Source organism: Tursiops truncatus, chromosome 5 (genome assembly GCF_011762595.2).
Source record: "Tursiops truncatus isolate mTurTru1 chromosome 5, mTurTru1.mat.Y, whole genome shotgun sequence".
Taxonomy (NCBI): Eukaryota; Metazoa; Chordata; class Mammalia; order Artiodactyla; family Delphinidae; genus Tursiops; species Tursiops truncatus.
Genome location: NC_047038.1, coordinates 102,267,209 through 102,284,082, shown reverse-complemented (window position 1 = coordinate 102,284,082; position 16,874 = coordinate 102,267,209). Strand labels below are relative to the sequence as shown.

General features: G+C 40.6%; 1 long non-coding RNA gene and 1 pseudogene across 1 annotated transcript; one reads left to right on the top strand and one right to left on the bottom strand.

Moving 5' to 3' along the window:
• The first annotated feature begins 2,668 nt into the window (after window positions 1-2,668).
• On the top strand, window positions 2,669-5,711 carry LOC141278705 (uncharacterized). The gene is made up of 3 exons (XR_012331769.1): window positions 2,669-2,832; window positions 5,029-5,145; window positions 5,629-5,711. It is a non-coding gene; the product is annotated as an uncharacterized lncRNA (long non-coding RNA).
• Window positions 2,916-4,694, bottom strand: LOC101321418 (protein enabled homolog pseudogene; annotated as a pseudogene).
• Window positions 5,712-16,874: the final 11,163 nt, after the last annotated feature.

Here is a 16,874-nt window from a genome sequence, read left to right as displayed (position 1 = left end):
TACAACTAAAGCATGAGAATTCAACATTCATTAGTTTTTCAGTTTTGATTGACACTTGATGCTTGCAAATTTTGAGACAAACTTGGAGATCATGATGAGTATTCTGAAGAGATTTCATCACCAGCACTAAGATTTGTACATTCAGTTGGTTTGCAGTTGACTTGTTAGCCATTTACATAGTGTATAGTACAGATTTGTCACAGGTCAGATCACAGTGTTGAAGGAAAGAAGTACCTTCCTGTAATTAGAAAGGATCCCCTAAACTGCACTCAGCTTAAGACAAAAGCACAAAAAACATCATAATATTGTGGCTCCAAGGAATATAGTTTTGATAAGGAAAATAACCTAAGCTTCTGTTTCCCATTTTAATTACTGAAATCTCTAACAATGACAAAACTGTCACATAGGAGAGCAAATGTATACAGTAATTCAATCAGACTTCTTGGAAAGAACACATTTAGCAATCTGGGATAACGCAGAACGACAGGAAATAAATGTGATTCAACACTGGTTCTTTTTGTCATTTTACACAGACATCATGTTAATATTAGACCCAGGCACAAAACGTTTAGGGCATAAACCAGTTTCTTTTTTAAGATCTAGCATTTTTACCGTAGTCTTTTACCTTACTTTGGGACACTTGTACCCAGTACTCTATCCTACTATAGACTGTTTAACTTAATCAACAGAATTAAAAGTGATTTCTGACCAGATTTATGGGGGACATAAACATTTGTATCATCAAAGTGTTTGCGTAACAAAAGTACAATAGTAAAGATGAAAATGCCTCCTATTTCTTTTAGAAAGTAGTACTTCATAAGCTTGCCTGCATCTTTAATGTCTTCACTATTGGATGACAATGAATAGTTGATAGAAAAAAAAAAGAACTGTATACTTGAATTATGATAGCTCATCCATCACAGATCTAAAAATGAAGTTTCTACAGAAACAGGAACTATTTTAACAAGGGGGAAAAATTCCCTCATTCAAACCTCTTTGAGTGGTAATGGCTGCAAACTTGCAGCACTTAGAATTCTAACTACGCTATCAACAAGTTCTGTCTTACGAACTTAGATTAAGAAATCTACAAAGCAAATGAAAGTGGATTATTTCTTCAAAATTTTAGTAAAACTACTGGTAAAGGTTTCAAAGCAAATATGGCACATAACAACTCAAGCATAAATCAAGATGGAGAGCCTGGAGAATTTTGAGTTCCTAAAATTTCAAAAAATTCTATCATCGCAACATACAGGATTTCTCCCCTATTTTAATCTTAGAAGTTTCAAAGAAAAGAGAGTGGATAATATACACACACGTGAGTGCCCACACAAACACGCACGCACACACACACACGGTGGTAAGTAGAGTATCTAGTTCCTTCTTCCCACCACCTAAGCCTCACTTTATTAAAAGAAAATTATGCGGGACACCCCTTTGTTGTTTTCCCTTTATCTAATGATTTCTGTGACCTTAATTGCTGCCATCATTGTTACTTTTCTAGTATTTCAACATAACAAGATTCAAAAGCAGCTTTGTAGTCAGGAACGTGTACCTGAACACCTGTATAACTGCAGAGCGCCAAGGTAATAACAACTGCCAAATTCAGGGATAGAACTTTTGAGTTCCACAGTAAGATGTAATTCATGTGAAGCTCAGAATCATGTTTCAGACCATTGAACTTACTCAAGTTAAAATACAATTAGGTGAAGACATGATGTAAAAGATTAAGTACTTGGTGCTGTTAACATATTTACCAATAAAAGTCACAAAATATTCCTCATTATTATTCATGCAGGTAACTGAGAACGAAGATAGTGCAGAAATTAACTTTAAATAAAAAATTATTCCTTCCCTTCCTCCCATTCCCCTATACTCTACAAAATGTTTTCCCTGGGACTAGGCCTTGAAAAGGCCACTACATATTAGTTTGACATGCATTACCGTCTGCAATTTAAAAAGCTAATTTTGTGGTGATTGTAATTACATTATAAAAATGTCCACATGCGGGCTTCCCTGGTGGTGCAGTGGTTGAGAGTCCATCTGCCAATGCAGGGGGACACGGGTTCGTGCCCCGGTCCGGGAAGATCCCACATGCCTCGGAGCGGCTGGGCCCATGAGCCATGGCCACTGAGCCTGCGCATCCAGAGCCTGTGCTCCGCAATGGGAGAGACCACAACAGTGAGAGTCCCGCGTACCGCCAAAAAAAAAAAAAGTCCACATGCATAAATCTAAAAAAGGTTGAAAACCTACCGTAAATCTACAATATTCTGTTTTACATTTGACCACCGGTTTGTGTTATGTAGGAGTCACAGATTTGGTAAAGCCTTGTAACAATTTAGGAAGACATCTAAATCTTTAAATTCTGGACAAATTTTATGCTTGAATCTACAAAATTGCATGAAGGCTAAACTCGAAAGACTTCTTATCGTTCTAAAATTCCTCACTCCGAACAAATCATTTTTAGGACACTTTCTTATAAATATCACCTTTTGAAAGCACATACAATTCCATTTGTTCCACATTTTATGAACTTAACCTACATAGGGCTGAACTTAATTATTCATGGAATATCAAATATGATAGGAAGACAAACCTGAGAGAAACATTTATAATACAATAGCATAACTTGCTAAATACCTCATCACCATTCTCTGAAAAAAACTTCTCAAGCCTTTCTCCTCTTTATTTTAGCAATGGATTGTGGAAAATGTGCGATTTTTCTCTTGACATGAAAATATTTCAATGCACGGTGATCTTGCCTGATGGATTCAGTATTTTCTGCATGACTGATACAGGAACTCCTATACAACTCTCTTCCATCGTGTTGTAAAGGTCAGAAAAAAGCAGCAAAATGGGAGGGAAATAGCTTACCGCCAGAGTAGTGATGCCTGAAGTCTTTCAAACTATGCTGGTTTTTCCCTCCTTCCGACTGTTTGTCTCCGTTTTCTTCTTACAGCTCACAAAATGTAAGGGTTTTGTTGTTGGTAACACAGTTGTTCTTTGTAGGTTTTTTTTTTTTTTCCTTTCTCCAGATTAAAGTCCCATCTCTCCTTAGTTTGATTCTCTATGCAGTATTTGACTTGCTCAGTTCCTGCCTGATTGCATCAATGAGCTCTTCTTTTAGCTTAGTTAATTCTTTTCTCATTTCATCTAACATGTCCTGCTTCAGCCTGTCATAGTCCAGTCCCTCCATCTGGACTCCATTGGCACTGGGCTGTGACAAGGGCACAGATTTTGGTCTGTGTAATGAATCATAGGACCTGTTGTCAAAAACAACCTGATTTTAACCTTGGAGAATCCCATCTGGAAATAACAGGTGACTTGCTGCCACTCATTGTATTTGTTCTTTCCCAGGGTTTTGTTGTCGGTTCAGGTGTACTTGTTGAAGAGGTCTTAGAAGTTATAGGCTCTGAATCTTCATTTTTGTTCTCTTTTTGTTCTGTTTCTATTGTTGATCCCATTTTTAGCAATTCTCCTCCTGGCCAGCAGGGCACTCATTTCTTCCATTAAACCACTACCCTCTAATGGAAGGGGTCCATTTCCACCACCCGTATCTGTTTTAGAGGAGGCCGAATTCACACCAATGGTATTCCCACCACCTGGGAAGGAGGCATCCTCCATCCGTGACACTTTCCTAAGTTTTGCTCCAGCAATTGCAGCTGCAAGTCCAGTTAAAGGGCCATGGTCTTCAGACATGGATCCCAAAAAAACTCCAGCTGCAGGGAGGGGAGGAGCAGGAGGTGGGGGGAGTGGGGTACCTGATTAGGAAGAGGTGGTGGAGGAGGCAGAGGGGGGGCCCTGAAGACGGCAGTGGAGGGGGTGGAGGGGGCCCTGGGGGCAGAGGGAGCGTGGCTGATGCCTGGGCAGGACCTGGTGGGAGTGGAGGAGGGGGTGGAGGTGCAGGCAGTCCCAAGACAATGCCCTGTTGGGCTGGAGATTCCGCGGCTGAGAGGCTGCCTGCGAGCCTGGGTCAGAAGCAGAGGAGTCATCTCCACAGAGGCAGGGGCAGCGGCATTTGCCATTCTTGGCTCTCGCTCCCATTCCAGCTGCTCCCTTTCTAGCCGCTCTTGCCGCTCTCGTTCTGGCCTTTCCCGGTCCAGCCTCTCCAGCCTCTCCCCTCCAGACGATCCTGACGTTCCCTTTCTTGTCTCTCTCTCTCTCCAGCTGCTCCTGTTCTAGTCGCTCCCTCTCCAGCCTTTCCCTTTCTAACCTCTCCCTCTCCAGTCTCTCCCTTTCCATTCTTTCTCTCTTCAGCCTTTCCTGCTCCAGCTCCTTTTGTCATTGCTGTTCTTGTAGTTGCCTTCTTTGAATTTCCAGCTCTTCTTGTGATGGGCCATTCTGAACTTGGGCAGGTAGTTGTGAATTTTGTCAAGGCAATATTGGCCCCGTTTCCTGTGAATTCAACACTTCTAAGGCATGTGTCATGGCACTTGTGAAGACATTGGCATCTTCTTTGCTGCCAAAGTTGAGACCAGACACCTGTCTAGCAACCCTTTAGGAATGGCACAATTTATCACGACTTGATGGTACTGAATCTTCCCGCCCACAACTCTGAATGTGTTGTTGCCTGTATGATGATATATATGAACTCTGCTGAACCTGACTGAACCACCAGCTGGCACCCACTTTTTATTGGCATCATCATAAACCATCACAGCAGCTCTTGCATGACAGATACTCTGTTCACGTCTCATTGTGCTTTCTTCTTTATGCCTTTAGATGTAGAAGATCTTTGTAGGTTCCAGTCTTTTTTATCGATGGCTGTTCAGATGTTAGTTGTGGTTTTGGTATGTTCATGAGAGGAAGTAAGCGCAAGATCCTTCCACTCCACCATCTTGAAAGACTCCTCCTGTTTTTGTTATTATTAATGCTAAAACAGCTATCATTTTTGAGCATCTGTGTTGGGCTAGATGCTACAAGTCAGTTATGTTATGGTTTGTATGGTAACTTAACTTACTCACTTAGCACCAAATCAAAGCTAAAACGTCATTGAAATGTTTTGTTTCTGAAGACTACTTCTGATTTCAGTTTGGGACCCACCCTGGAACCTGAGGCAGTGATAAACAAGCTGGTAGATGGGATCCTGACTGAGCAGAAAATCATCTTTATTCCATCGTCTATAAGCTTTTTAACAGTGGTGGAAAGGTAAGCCACAGTGATGTTTGTCAGCATTATAAACAAAGGTTATCTATTACATGTTTTTACTCAGATTTAAAACCAGGCATTTGATAAAAGTACAATTAAATGTAATTAAATTAATAAAAATAATAGGCTTAAAGAATCCATCCATTTTTAAAACCACATTTGTTAATCATTCAAGCAAGATTGGTATAGCTTGGGTAAAGGAACTGAATAATTTCCATGTTTTTTAAGTATTTTGTGGTTTTGTTTTTTGAAGAAAGAAATTTGTATAATTCTGGAAGTCCTGTCTTATAAATGAATGTATATGAAGGAGGATAGTTTTTAAGCATTATTACATGATGGAATTATGGGACAATGATTTTGGAGGAGACCATAGTCAGGTTTTAGATATTCATTTAAATATACAACAGATAATCACTGAGCTCTTACTTTGTGCAAAATTATACTGAAGCATAGGTATTGCTAAATAATCTTTTCTAATTTTAGAGACCCTTGAGCCTTGCTACTTCAAATGTGGTCCATGGACCAGCAGCATCAGCATCACCTGGGAGTTTATTGGAAATGCAGAGTCTCCTGATCTCCTGAATCAGAATTTGTATTTTAATATGACCCACAGGTGATTGTATGCATATTCAAATTTGAGAAACATTTCTTGGGAGCAGGAGCTCTCAACTTTGGTGCCCATTAGAATTCACCTGGGATTTTAAAAAATGCTAACGCCTGATACCTGCTCCCAAGATTCTGATCTAAATGGTCTGATCTAAATGGTCTGTGGCCTGGTCTCTGAGGGATACATCCTTCTAAGTGATTCTAATGTACAGCCAAGATTGGAAACTGCTGGTTTAAAGACTGTCTCATCATAGCACATTACCCCATTACTCTTCTGGGAGGAAGGCTGTGTGGCAGTGAGTCTGGTCAGGGGAAAGTGAAGAGGTGCCTTTGGTCAGGAAAAGAAAAAAAGCCTCCTCCTGCCTGTCCCTAAAGTCAGGCTTCCCCGACATGGATCACTTGGGAAGTCAATTTAAAAACTAGGGCTTCCCTGGTGGTGCAGTGGTTGAGAGTCCGTCTGCAGATGCAGGGGACGCGGGTTAGTGCCCCGGTCGGGCAGGATCCCACATGCCGCGGAGCGGCTGGGCCCATGAGCCATGGTCGCTGAACCTGTGCATCCGGAGCCTGTGCTCCGCAACGGGAGAGGCCACAGCAGTGAGAGGCCTGCGTACTGCAAAAAAAAATAATAATAATTAAAAAATAAAAAATAGAAAAATCTCACCTCTAGCGATTTTAATATAGGATGTTTGAATTGGGATCCAGGAATCTCTATTTTAACAAGCAACTGTCACAGGCATTTGGTTCAAAGATCATACTTTGAGAACTACTGACCTAGAGCCTTAAAAAAAAATTCAGGAGATCAAAAGCATTAAGTGACTTGTGTCAGGCTTTTTAGCCCCTTCTTCTAGGAACTATGGTTGAAACTACCTTAAAGGTTTAGATAGTAAAGCTCAAGGATCTTCGTGGTGAATAAATGAATTAAAACCTGTGAAGTGTTTCACATTTGACTTATCACATTATGTAAGCCCTCAGTGATCACAGTCCTTTAGAAGGTAACTCTCTGAGGGAAGTAATTTTGCCTGGTTTTCATCACTATATCCTCTCACTTTGTTTGTTTTGTTTTGTTTTGTTTTTTTGCGGTACGCGGGCCTCTCACTGTTGTGGCCTCTCCCATTGAGAAGCACAGGCTCCGGACGCGCAGGCTCAGCAGCCATGGCTCACGGGCATAGCCGCTCCGCGGCATGTGGGATCTTCCCGGACCGGGGCACGAACCCGTGTCCCCTGCATCGGCAGGCGGACTCTCAACCACTGCGCCACCAGGGAAGCCCTATATCCTCGCACTTCGAAGAGTTGATGGACACATAGGAGGCACATAGGAGGACACATAGGAGGCACTCTAGTTCTACTAGAGTATCTGTGAATCGCCAGCATTAATGGATTTACCTGGACCCTATTATGTTAGCAGAGAATGACACGAGAAGGTGGAGAGTCCGTTATAGTCATCTTCTAACTCATTTTGAAACAGATTGTTTATTCTTTTGATTAAGTTATACCTGTTCCAGCTTGTCAAGTGGCAAATTTCAACAGGCTAGGAGAAAGCCTTTAGTGAAACTTTAGTAAAATAACTGAGGCCCAAAATGTACTGACAACTTTCCTCTTTTCACAATAAACTTGGTTTGGCTCTTAACACACTTGTCTAAAATTAGCACTTGGATGAATTTTGTCATTGACCATTGTGAGAAATAAGTACTACTTCTCTTTTTTGCGAGGTACTTCCTGGATATTATGCTAACTCTGAACCCACTTCTCAATAGTTTAATGGGAAAATCCATCTTAGCCATCAACCGTGCTGCTTGTAAGGGTCACACCAGAATCAGAGAGGCTTACATTGTTTTCAGGTAAATACAGAAAGACTCCCAATTGTCAACTGTCATGGTACCCTAAACTAGGTCCTAAACTAGGACCTTGAAGACCGATGGCTTTCTCCTTTGCAGGGTACAGAAATCCTGACTGTGGCAGTGAGCCACCCTCCCTGGACACACCCTAAAGCCTTCTTCTGAGCCCTTGCTATCACGCTGGGGCTCTGCCATGGGACTGCTGAGGCTCACCAGCCTCTCTCCTATTCCCTTTGAGAATATTCCCATGCTTGCTTCAGAAACACTCTTCCCCACCCCTGCCCCCATGCCACCATTCTCACTTGCCAGAAATCTACACTTCTTAATGGAAATGAAGGTTAGAAAGAGTGGGGAATCAGACCAAAGAAAAGGGTTAAAACTGGCCCTCAATACCTTCTCAACACCAACCTGGCTAGTGAGTAAATGGCCAGTAAGTATTTTACAGTGGGGAAGGGGAGCAATTAAGAGCCTCCTCTCCCAGGCTGGGTGATAGATTTACCTCCTTGGACAATTCTATGTGTGTGACATCATTATCCCCATTTCAAAGATGAGATAACTATAGACCAGGGAAGTTCACCAAACACGTAAAATCACATGGCTACTTAGAAGTCAAGCTCAGGATTTGAACCCATGTTTGCTGACCTCACTATCATACAGCCTCAGTGGAATTCTTGGAGAGTTGAACCATCACCCTATACAAGCTCTACTTTTACCCAAGCTTTCCTTTATGTTTAAACAATATTCCAAAATCAGCCAATGAAAATCTCTGATGGCAATTGAAGCTATTCAATCTGGGATTATTTTAAGGTAGAATAAAATGCTACAATGCGGATGCCCAATTATTCTGCCTAAAACAATCCAACCAGGCTTGGCCCCAAATCACCATAGTCTAAAGTTTCCTGAAATTGGGAATTCCCTGGTGGTCCAGTGTTTACAACTCTTTGCTTTCACTGCCAAGGGTGCAGGTTCAATCCCTAGTTGGGGAACTAAGGTCCCACAAGCCACATAGATAGATAGACAGAGAGATAGATGATAGATAAATAGATAGATAAAGTTTCTTGAAATTAAAATACTGAGCCTGAAAATATTGGAATAGTCGTAATCTACACTGGACATCAAATCCTTCCCCCAAATAGATAGGAGTTTCCACTTGACCTGAGAGCCAATCTGACCACTTGAGTTCTTTGGTTTTGGGGGGGTTTTTTGGTCTAGGGATGACTAGGTCAATCTCAGAATTGGGGAGATGTGCCTCTTACTTTTATAGTCGTCCCTATAATTACAGGCACCCTAGAACTGCAAAAAGAGCACTGGTCAATGTAATTCAAATTAGCTCTTCTGAAATCTCAGTTTTTTCATCTATAAAAGGATCAAATTAGATTACATAGGCTCCTAGATTATCTCCAGTTCCAGTTAAATAGATGTTTTTAAATCAACACATGGAAAACCTAGCATCTTCTCTACCCCATCTGTGTTCCCTAACAGAATGACACTTTTAACGAGTGTCCAAGCCAGAATCCTGGAGCTATACCTGCCTCCTCTTCCCTCACCTTCATCTCTCACCTCACCAACATCCTAATCCCCAGCACACACATTCAATATCAATCATCATTCCCACATTTATACTTCCAGCCCAAATCTTCCCTCTGAACACCAGACAGATATCCAGTGCCCTCTTGATACCTCTGCCCATATGGCCAATAGGCATTTCAAGGTAGCATTGCCGAAAGTGAGCTTTTAATGTTCTCCCAAACCTGTTCCAAACCCCATTAATTAGTTGCTCAGGCCAAAAAGATTTATGTCATCCTCAATTCCTCTCTCTCACTCCCATATCCATCATGAAAACAATTCTGTTTGCTCCACTTTGAAAATATATCCAGAATTCTGTCACCTCTTTTCATCCCCACTGCTACCCCCAATCCATCTCCCTCACCTCTTGTTCCCCTTTCTGCTACTCCAAACACAGCAGCCAGATTGACTCTTTGAAATATGAGATCATGTCATGCTTCAGCTCAAAATCCTTCATTAACTTCTTATCTAAAAGCTAAAGTCCTTACCATGACCTACAAGGCCATATGTTGTCCAGTCTTCTTACCTGCTACTTTACTACCTTATTAGTCAGCGTTCTCCAGAGAAACATAACCAGTAGGAGGTTTTATATACATACATACTGGCAGACAGACAGAGAGAAAGAGACAGATGTATTTCAAGGAATTGAGGAATCGGCTTATATGATTGTGGAGGCTATAAAATTTGAAATTTGTAGAGGAAGCTGGCAGGCTGGAAACTCTTGGGCAGAAGTTGATATTGCAGTCTTGAGGCAGAATTTCTTCTTACTCAGGGTGTCTTAGTTCAGGCTGCTGTAACAGAATGCCAAAGACCAGGTGGCTTATGAACAACAGAAAATTATTCTTCACATTTCTGGAGGCTGGAAGTCCAAGATTAAGACACCAGCAGATTCAGTGTCTGGTGAGAGCCTGCTTCCTGGTTCACAATCAGCCAGCCTATCTTCTCAGTGTGTTGTCACAGGACAGAAGGGACAGGGGAGCTCTCTGAGGTCTCTCTTTTTTTTTTTTAATTTATTTATTTTTGGCTACGTTGGGTCTTCGTTGCTGTGCGCAGGCTTTCTCTAGTTGCAGCAAGCGGGGGCTGCTCTTTGTTGCGGTGCACAGGCTTCTTATTGCAGTGGCTTCTCTTGTTGCAGAGCATGGGCTCCAGGCGCACGGGCTTCAGTATTTGCAGCACGTGTGCTCAGTAGTTGTGGTTTGTGGGCTTAGTTGCTCCGAGGCATGTGGGATCTTCACAGACCAGGGCTCGAACCCGTGTCCCCTGCACTGGCAGGTGGATTCTTAACCACTGTGCCACCAGGGAAGTCCCGTGAGGTCTCTTTTATAAGATACTAATTTCCTTCATGAGGGCTTCCAAAGGCCCTTCCAAAGGCCCCAAGTTATGATGGCCAATGTCAACTTCAATATTAGTTGTTTTGAAATGGCTGGTATAGAACTGCAAGTGTGTTAGAGTGATAAATTAAGTGTGTTCCTTTAAATAAGGAATCTTGGAGGCAGCATCCGCAGGAAGAGTTCATTGGAACAGGAGTAACTGATAGAGACATGACCCCCTGGGGCATAATCGTTACACCCCACTTGCACGCTCCTTGAAATGAACCCACTGAAGGCTCTTCACTAGAGGACCCGATACCCCCTGCTGAGAGCTGTTCTAGACGGACAGCTGCTGGAGGCTCTGTCAGAGTAGAGGGCGACTTCCGCTCACAACCTGCGGCAGGACAAGAGACCACTGCTTGTGCTAAGATGCCTCCTTCCCAGACTTCTCCTTGGAGTGGTTCTTAACCCCTTTCCTATTTTCCCTACTTTGACTAACCTGTGTTTTGTGCAAAAACCAAGTGATTTGTGAATTGAATATTGGCTACATTTTGTATAGCTCTAATGTCATGATTCTTTGCTGGACCCTGAGACAAACACCACACTTCCAAATACCATTACATTGGAGATTAGATTGCAACTTGTGAACCTCGGAGGGACACAAACATTCAGTCTATAGAACAGAGAAAGCTTGGTTTTGCCTTCAAAGGCTTGCAATGGATTCAAGGAAGCCCATCCACATTATCAAGAATAATTTCCTTTTACTTAAAGACTGCTGGTTGTAGATGTTAACCACATCTACAAAATACCTTCACACTCAACCACTGTGCCACCAGGGAAACCCAGTCCCTTTTTTTTTTTTAATTTATTTAATTAATTTATTTTTGGCTGCATTTGGGCTTCGTTGCTGTGCGCGGGCTTTCTCTAGTTGCAGTGAGTGGGGGCTACTCTTTGTTGTGGTGCTCAGGCTTCTTACTGCGGTGGCTTCTCTTATTGCGGAGCACATGCAGGCTTCAGTAGTTGTGGTACATAGGCTCAGTAGTTGTGGCGCACGGGCTCTAGAGCACAGGCTCAGTAGTTGTGGTGCACGGGCTTAGTTGTTCCCCGGCATGTGGGATCTTCCCGGACCAGGGTTCGAACCCGTGTCCCCTGCATTGGCAGGCGGATTCTTAACCACTGTGCCACCAGGGAAGCCCCATACTAGTCCCTTGATGTTTCTCAACCCACCAGACATGCTCCCATTTCAAGACCTTTGTACATTACTCTTTTCTCTCCAGACCTTTTCCTCCAGATATCCACATAACTAGCTCCCTCTTTCCTTTAAGTCTTTTTCCTTAGGTCTTTTCAGAATTTCTCACTCCATACCTAAAACTGCAACCCTGCTTACACAGCCTACACACATTTGTATTTCTCCCTCTGTTCTCTAATCTTCTCCTTGGCACTTATCATTATGGAGCATGCTACATATGTTGCTTACTTATGCTCTTTATTGTCAACATTGCCCTTAGAGTGTAAGCTTCCCAAGGGAAGAGATTTGTTTTGTTTTTAATATTCATTTATTTATTCTTTCATTCATTTGGCTGCTCTGGGTCTTAGTTATGGCATGCAGGATCTTTGTTGCCACGTATGGGAGCTTCGTTGCTGCACGCAGGATCTTTAGTTGCGGCATGGGGGATCTAGTTCCCTGACCAGGGATCGAACCCAGGCCCCCTGCATTGGGAGCTCAGAGTCTTAGCCACTAGACCACCAAGTAAGTCCAGGAGGTGATTTGTTTTTATGTATTTTGTTCACTGCTATACCCCCAATGCCTGGAACAGCCCATAAAACGTACCAAGTATTTGATATATTTTTTTAATGAATGCATATTTCTTCCATGATTCTAGCTCCTAAATATCTCCTTTGTACCACCTTCTTTCAGACCACCATCATTTCTGACCTGGATTACTGAAAAACCTCCTAACTGGTCTCCCTTCATCTCTTCTTATCCTTCTTCCAATGCAATCTCCAGCTTGCAGCGTTTCTAAATCTGATGATAGCAGTCTCCCACTCAAAACCTTTTACTAGCCCTCACTGTTGTTAAGACTCTGAGAGATTAAGCCTTTGCTGTGTCTCTATCTTCTCTCTACCTGACACTCTGTGCTCCAAGACAGAGCTTCCTATTCCTTGCATGTGCCATGATCTCTCACCTCCTGGTACCCATACACCTGGTTTCCTATGTCTGGAACATTCGTATCCCCTTCATCATCCAGCTAACCCCTTCTCACCTTATCAATTTGGCAGTACACAGAAGCCTTGATGGTGAACTAATGAACCTCTCCAGAAAGGGGGGAAAAAAGTATTTATTTGAAAAGATTACATTCTTAAACTTCTACTTGGCAGATTACTATAGTTAGACTAAACAAACTGTGGATTAAAACAATGTGCACAGATTCCATAACTTCCTCATCTTATGGCCTCCAAAGGAATAATGGCTTAGTGTTGATCTTGCTTTACACCATGATATACCACCTACCCATCATCAATTACAATATCATATCAACTCTTCTGAGCTCTACAGTGTGCAAGTGACATTCACAGAATGGCTCTGCTCAGAAGGTAAAGTCCAACTCGGATGATACCTCTGCCAATGTTCTCTCCACATTCTCCTTTTCCTTCCCTTTCTTTTGCTATGTAAATGCTATGATTAATATTACCATCATTATTATCTGTGTTCCAAATTATAAATCGCTAGTTATGCTATTCCATCTTTTTCCCTTTCTGGTTATCATTACTTGTGTAAAAATCATTACATTTCTAAAATTGACAGTCAGAGGGGTGGCTCTCAAGAGGGATATTAATTTAAAAGAGAAAAAAAAGCAGACTAAATTCAAAAAATATTTCAGTTTAATAAGAATCTAAATGTTATAGATGGTATTAGTTTAGTCAACAAAATTTTTCCAAAAGCAACTCATCCTAAAATGTAATGCAAAGAGAAATTAATGATAAACGTGATGTGCCTTCATTCATATCAGTAGGAAAAAACTGATGTAACATGTGATCAGAGTAAACTAAATGTTTTTACTTGTTACGAAAATTTGTTGAAATGAAGCCAATGATGTCATGAAGACATGCAAACAAAACTCTTCAACTCTTAAAAAAAAAAAAAAGCAAGGGGGGTAGATTCTATGTTTCTAGCATTTGTTGAGAAAGTTAAACCTGTATTTGAGGAATATGAACATTCTCACCCCAAGATAACAAAAAAAATAATAAAAGGTAGTTTTCCAGGTGATCTCAGTCTGAATGAAATTTCTCAGCATCCAAACTATTTGAGCATAATGTGAACTAAGTAACATTAACAAAGTGATTTTCACTTTCTCAAAGTTTCTTAATTCTTGGATAATACAGATATCCCAGAAGGTAAAAGAATCTAGATCCTGCTATAAAATTTTTCATTGCCTTTTAGAAGTATATCAGTAGTACATGAATTTGCATGGTGTGAGTACTCTGGTCTGGCCCACTCTGAGCAAGTGAAATATTGAACTTAGAGGCATTCAACCTGAAAACGGATTCCTGATGTTGCAGCCAGCATGAAGTCTGATCTAAATTACCTATGTTAACATTTAAATATTTAAATGGATCCATATAAACATCACTGCAAACCTGCATGCAGACTGATATGGTCAAGTACTCTTTTTTTATAAATACACTCAGGGTTAAAACTTAAAGAGCCAATTATACTCTCTCCAATGCAATATAGTATAGCCTAGGTCAGGATGCCTCAACCTTGGTACAACTGACACTTGGGGCTGGATAATTCTTTCCCTCAATGCACAGGGCTGTCTGTGGATTGTAAGATGTTTAGCAGCATCCCTGGCCTTTACCCACTAGATGCCACTAGCATGCCTGAGGTGTGACAACCAACAATGTCTCCAGTCATGGCAAACTGTCTCCTTTGGGGCAAAAGTATCCTTGGTTGAGAACTATTTGGCTGGTTGGTTTTAACTTAGTCGGTCTAAGTTAAAAGTTGGGGCTCTGCAATCTGACTTCCTGAATCCTAACTCAATGTCTTACTGGCTATGGGACTTTAGCAAGTTACTTCACTTTTCTTTCCATCAGTTTCTTCATCTGTACAATGCTCATTCTAATAGGACCTACCTCAAATATTTCCTGTGAGGATTAAATAAGTTGTTACATAAAGCCCTTATATCAGTCTATGGCAAATAGTAAGCACTTAATAAATTTAAGCTATTACTATTATTATTATTTGGTTTATATAACCATTTACTACTTGAAAATCTACTTCATATACATGCTCTCTCATCTGAGTCTCATATCCCCCTTGTGTGTGGGTATGTGAGGAAGCTTGAACTTATGATGTGTTGGTAAAGGTCTGTGTTGGGTAAAAGCATTTTACCCAGAAGCATTTATTTTTATCATTATTTTCCAGATAAGAAAAGTGAGACATAGAAAAAATAAAAAGAATTGCTTGAAGTCATGCCACTTTTTGTGTGTGTGTGGTAAAATATACATAATATAATGTTTACTACTTTAACCATTTTTATTTGTATTTTATTTTATTTTATTTTTTATTTTTAAATCTTTTGGCCATGTAGCATGTCGGATCTTAGTTCCCAGACCAGGGATCCAACCTGCCCCATGCTTTGGAAGCATGGAGTCTTAACCATTGGACCGCCAGGGAAGCCCCTTAACCACTTTTAAAAGTAGAGTTTAATGGCATTAAATATATTCATGTTGTTGTGGAACCATCACCACCATTCATCTCCATAGCTGTTTTTAAACTAAAGTATAGTTGATTTAAGATATTGTGTTAGTTTCAAGTATACAACAAAGAGATCCAGTTATACATATTTTTTCAGATTACTTTCTGTTATAACTTATTATAAGATATTGAATGTAGTTCCCTGTTCTATACAGTAAATCCTTATGTTTATCTATTTTATATATAGTAGTGTGTACTATTAAACTCATACTCCTAATTTATCCTTCCCTGTCCTTTCCCCTTTGGTAACCATAAGTTTATTTTCTATATCTGTGAGTCTGTTTCTGTTTTGCAACTAAATTCATTTGTATTATTTTTTTAGATTCCATATATACATGATATCACATAATATTTGACTTAATCCACTTAGTATGATATCCTCCAGGTCCTCCATGTTGCAGCAAATGGCAACATTTCATTAGTTTTTATGGCTGAGTAATATTCCATTGTATATATTTATCATGTCTTCTGGGAATAGGCCCTTTATCTAAATTCTTTAAGCAGCTTATGGAGAAGTAAAAAGAAAGACTTCCCAAGTCTTCTGTTTCTTAAAAATAATCAGCCTAAATTAATCTTCATGCCAAGGAGACACATTTCGGGGTGGAAAATTTTGTTCCCTTATTATGCATATATCACATTTTGTTTATCCATTGATGAACACTTAAGTTGTTTCCACTTTTGAGGTATTGGAAGTCACACCCCCTTGTAAGTGAATACTTCTGGCTCTTGGTCTAATGCTCTTTTCCAAATTATCACAAAGGGAACTGGTATAACCTATAATCTCCCCCAAACACAAGAGGTTTTCAGGGAAATGGGCATCTCATGTAAAATGATTAGCAAATTGAGACATATTGAGCTTTTATGAATAAATCAATCAAACTAAGCTTGGTGAGTCCATGCTTTAAGATTCCTTAAGATAATATCTCTACTTCCTTCTTTTCCTTCATTAAAAAACAAAACAAAATCAAAAACATTTCACAGAGAGATACCAAGCAACCATTAGCTGATGCAGTATCTCTAGGATTATTTCTAGAGGTAAAACTTCATGGTTGTGGACAAAGAATTGTTGCCTGCCATTTTGTAAACAATAAATGTTGCTTTCCATCAAGCCATCAGCCACTGCAGCTGCCCAACCTTGCACCTTGAGGGGAATTCAGGATAGAGAAAAACAGGATACTGGCCCAAAATAGTTAAGATGCATATCAAAGGAATAATGTCAAGGAGCCCAGATTCTTGCATCTTCCCATACATAGAAAAGCACTAAAATTATTAACTTGAGATGTCTGTTTTGTGTGATTAGCAATAAACTTTGATGTTTGACTACATTTTTTTTCCCAGCAAAAACTACTATATATCCTGGTTCTGAAACCACAGAAATGCATCTCGGCGGCAGGGGGCTCGGAGGAGCTCTGGCTCTTTTTGTCTCAGCATAAAAAGAATTCAGTAAAAGGCAAAGTGATAGTTAAGAAGTGATTTATTAGAATAGGACACTTGTGAGCTTACAAACAAGCAGGCAGGCAAGCAAGCGTTAGTGGGTTACATTTTTATAATCAAAGGAAGAGCGGGATTGGGGGGGGAGACCATCTTCTTCCTCCTTCTTCGAGTCTTCCATCAACTCCTCCTAACTGTTGGGTGGGGGAGTTTTTGGCACTA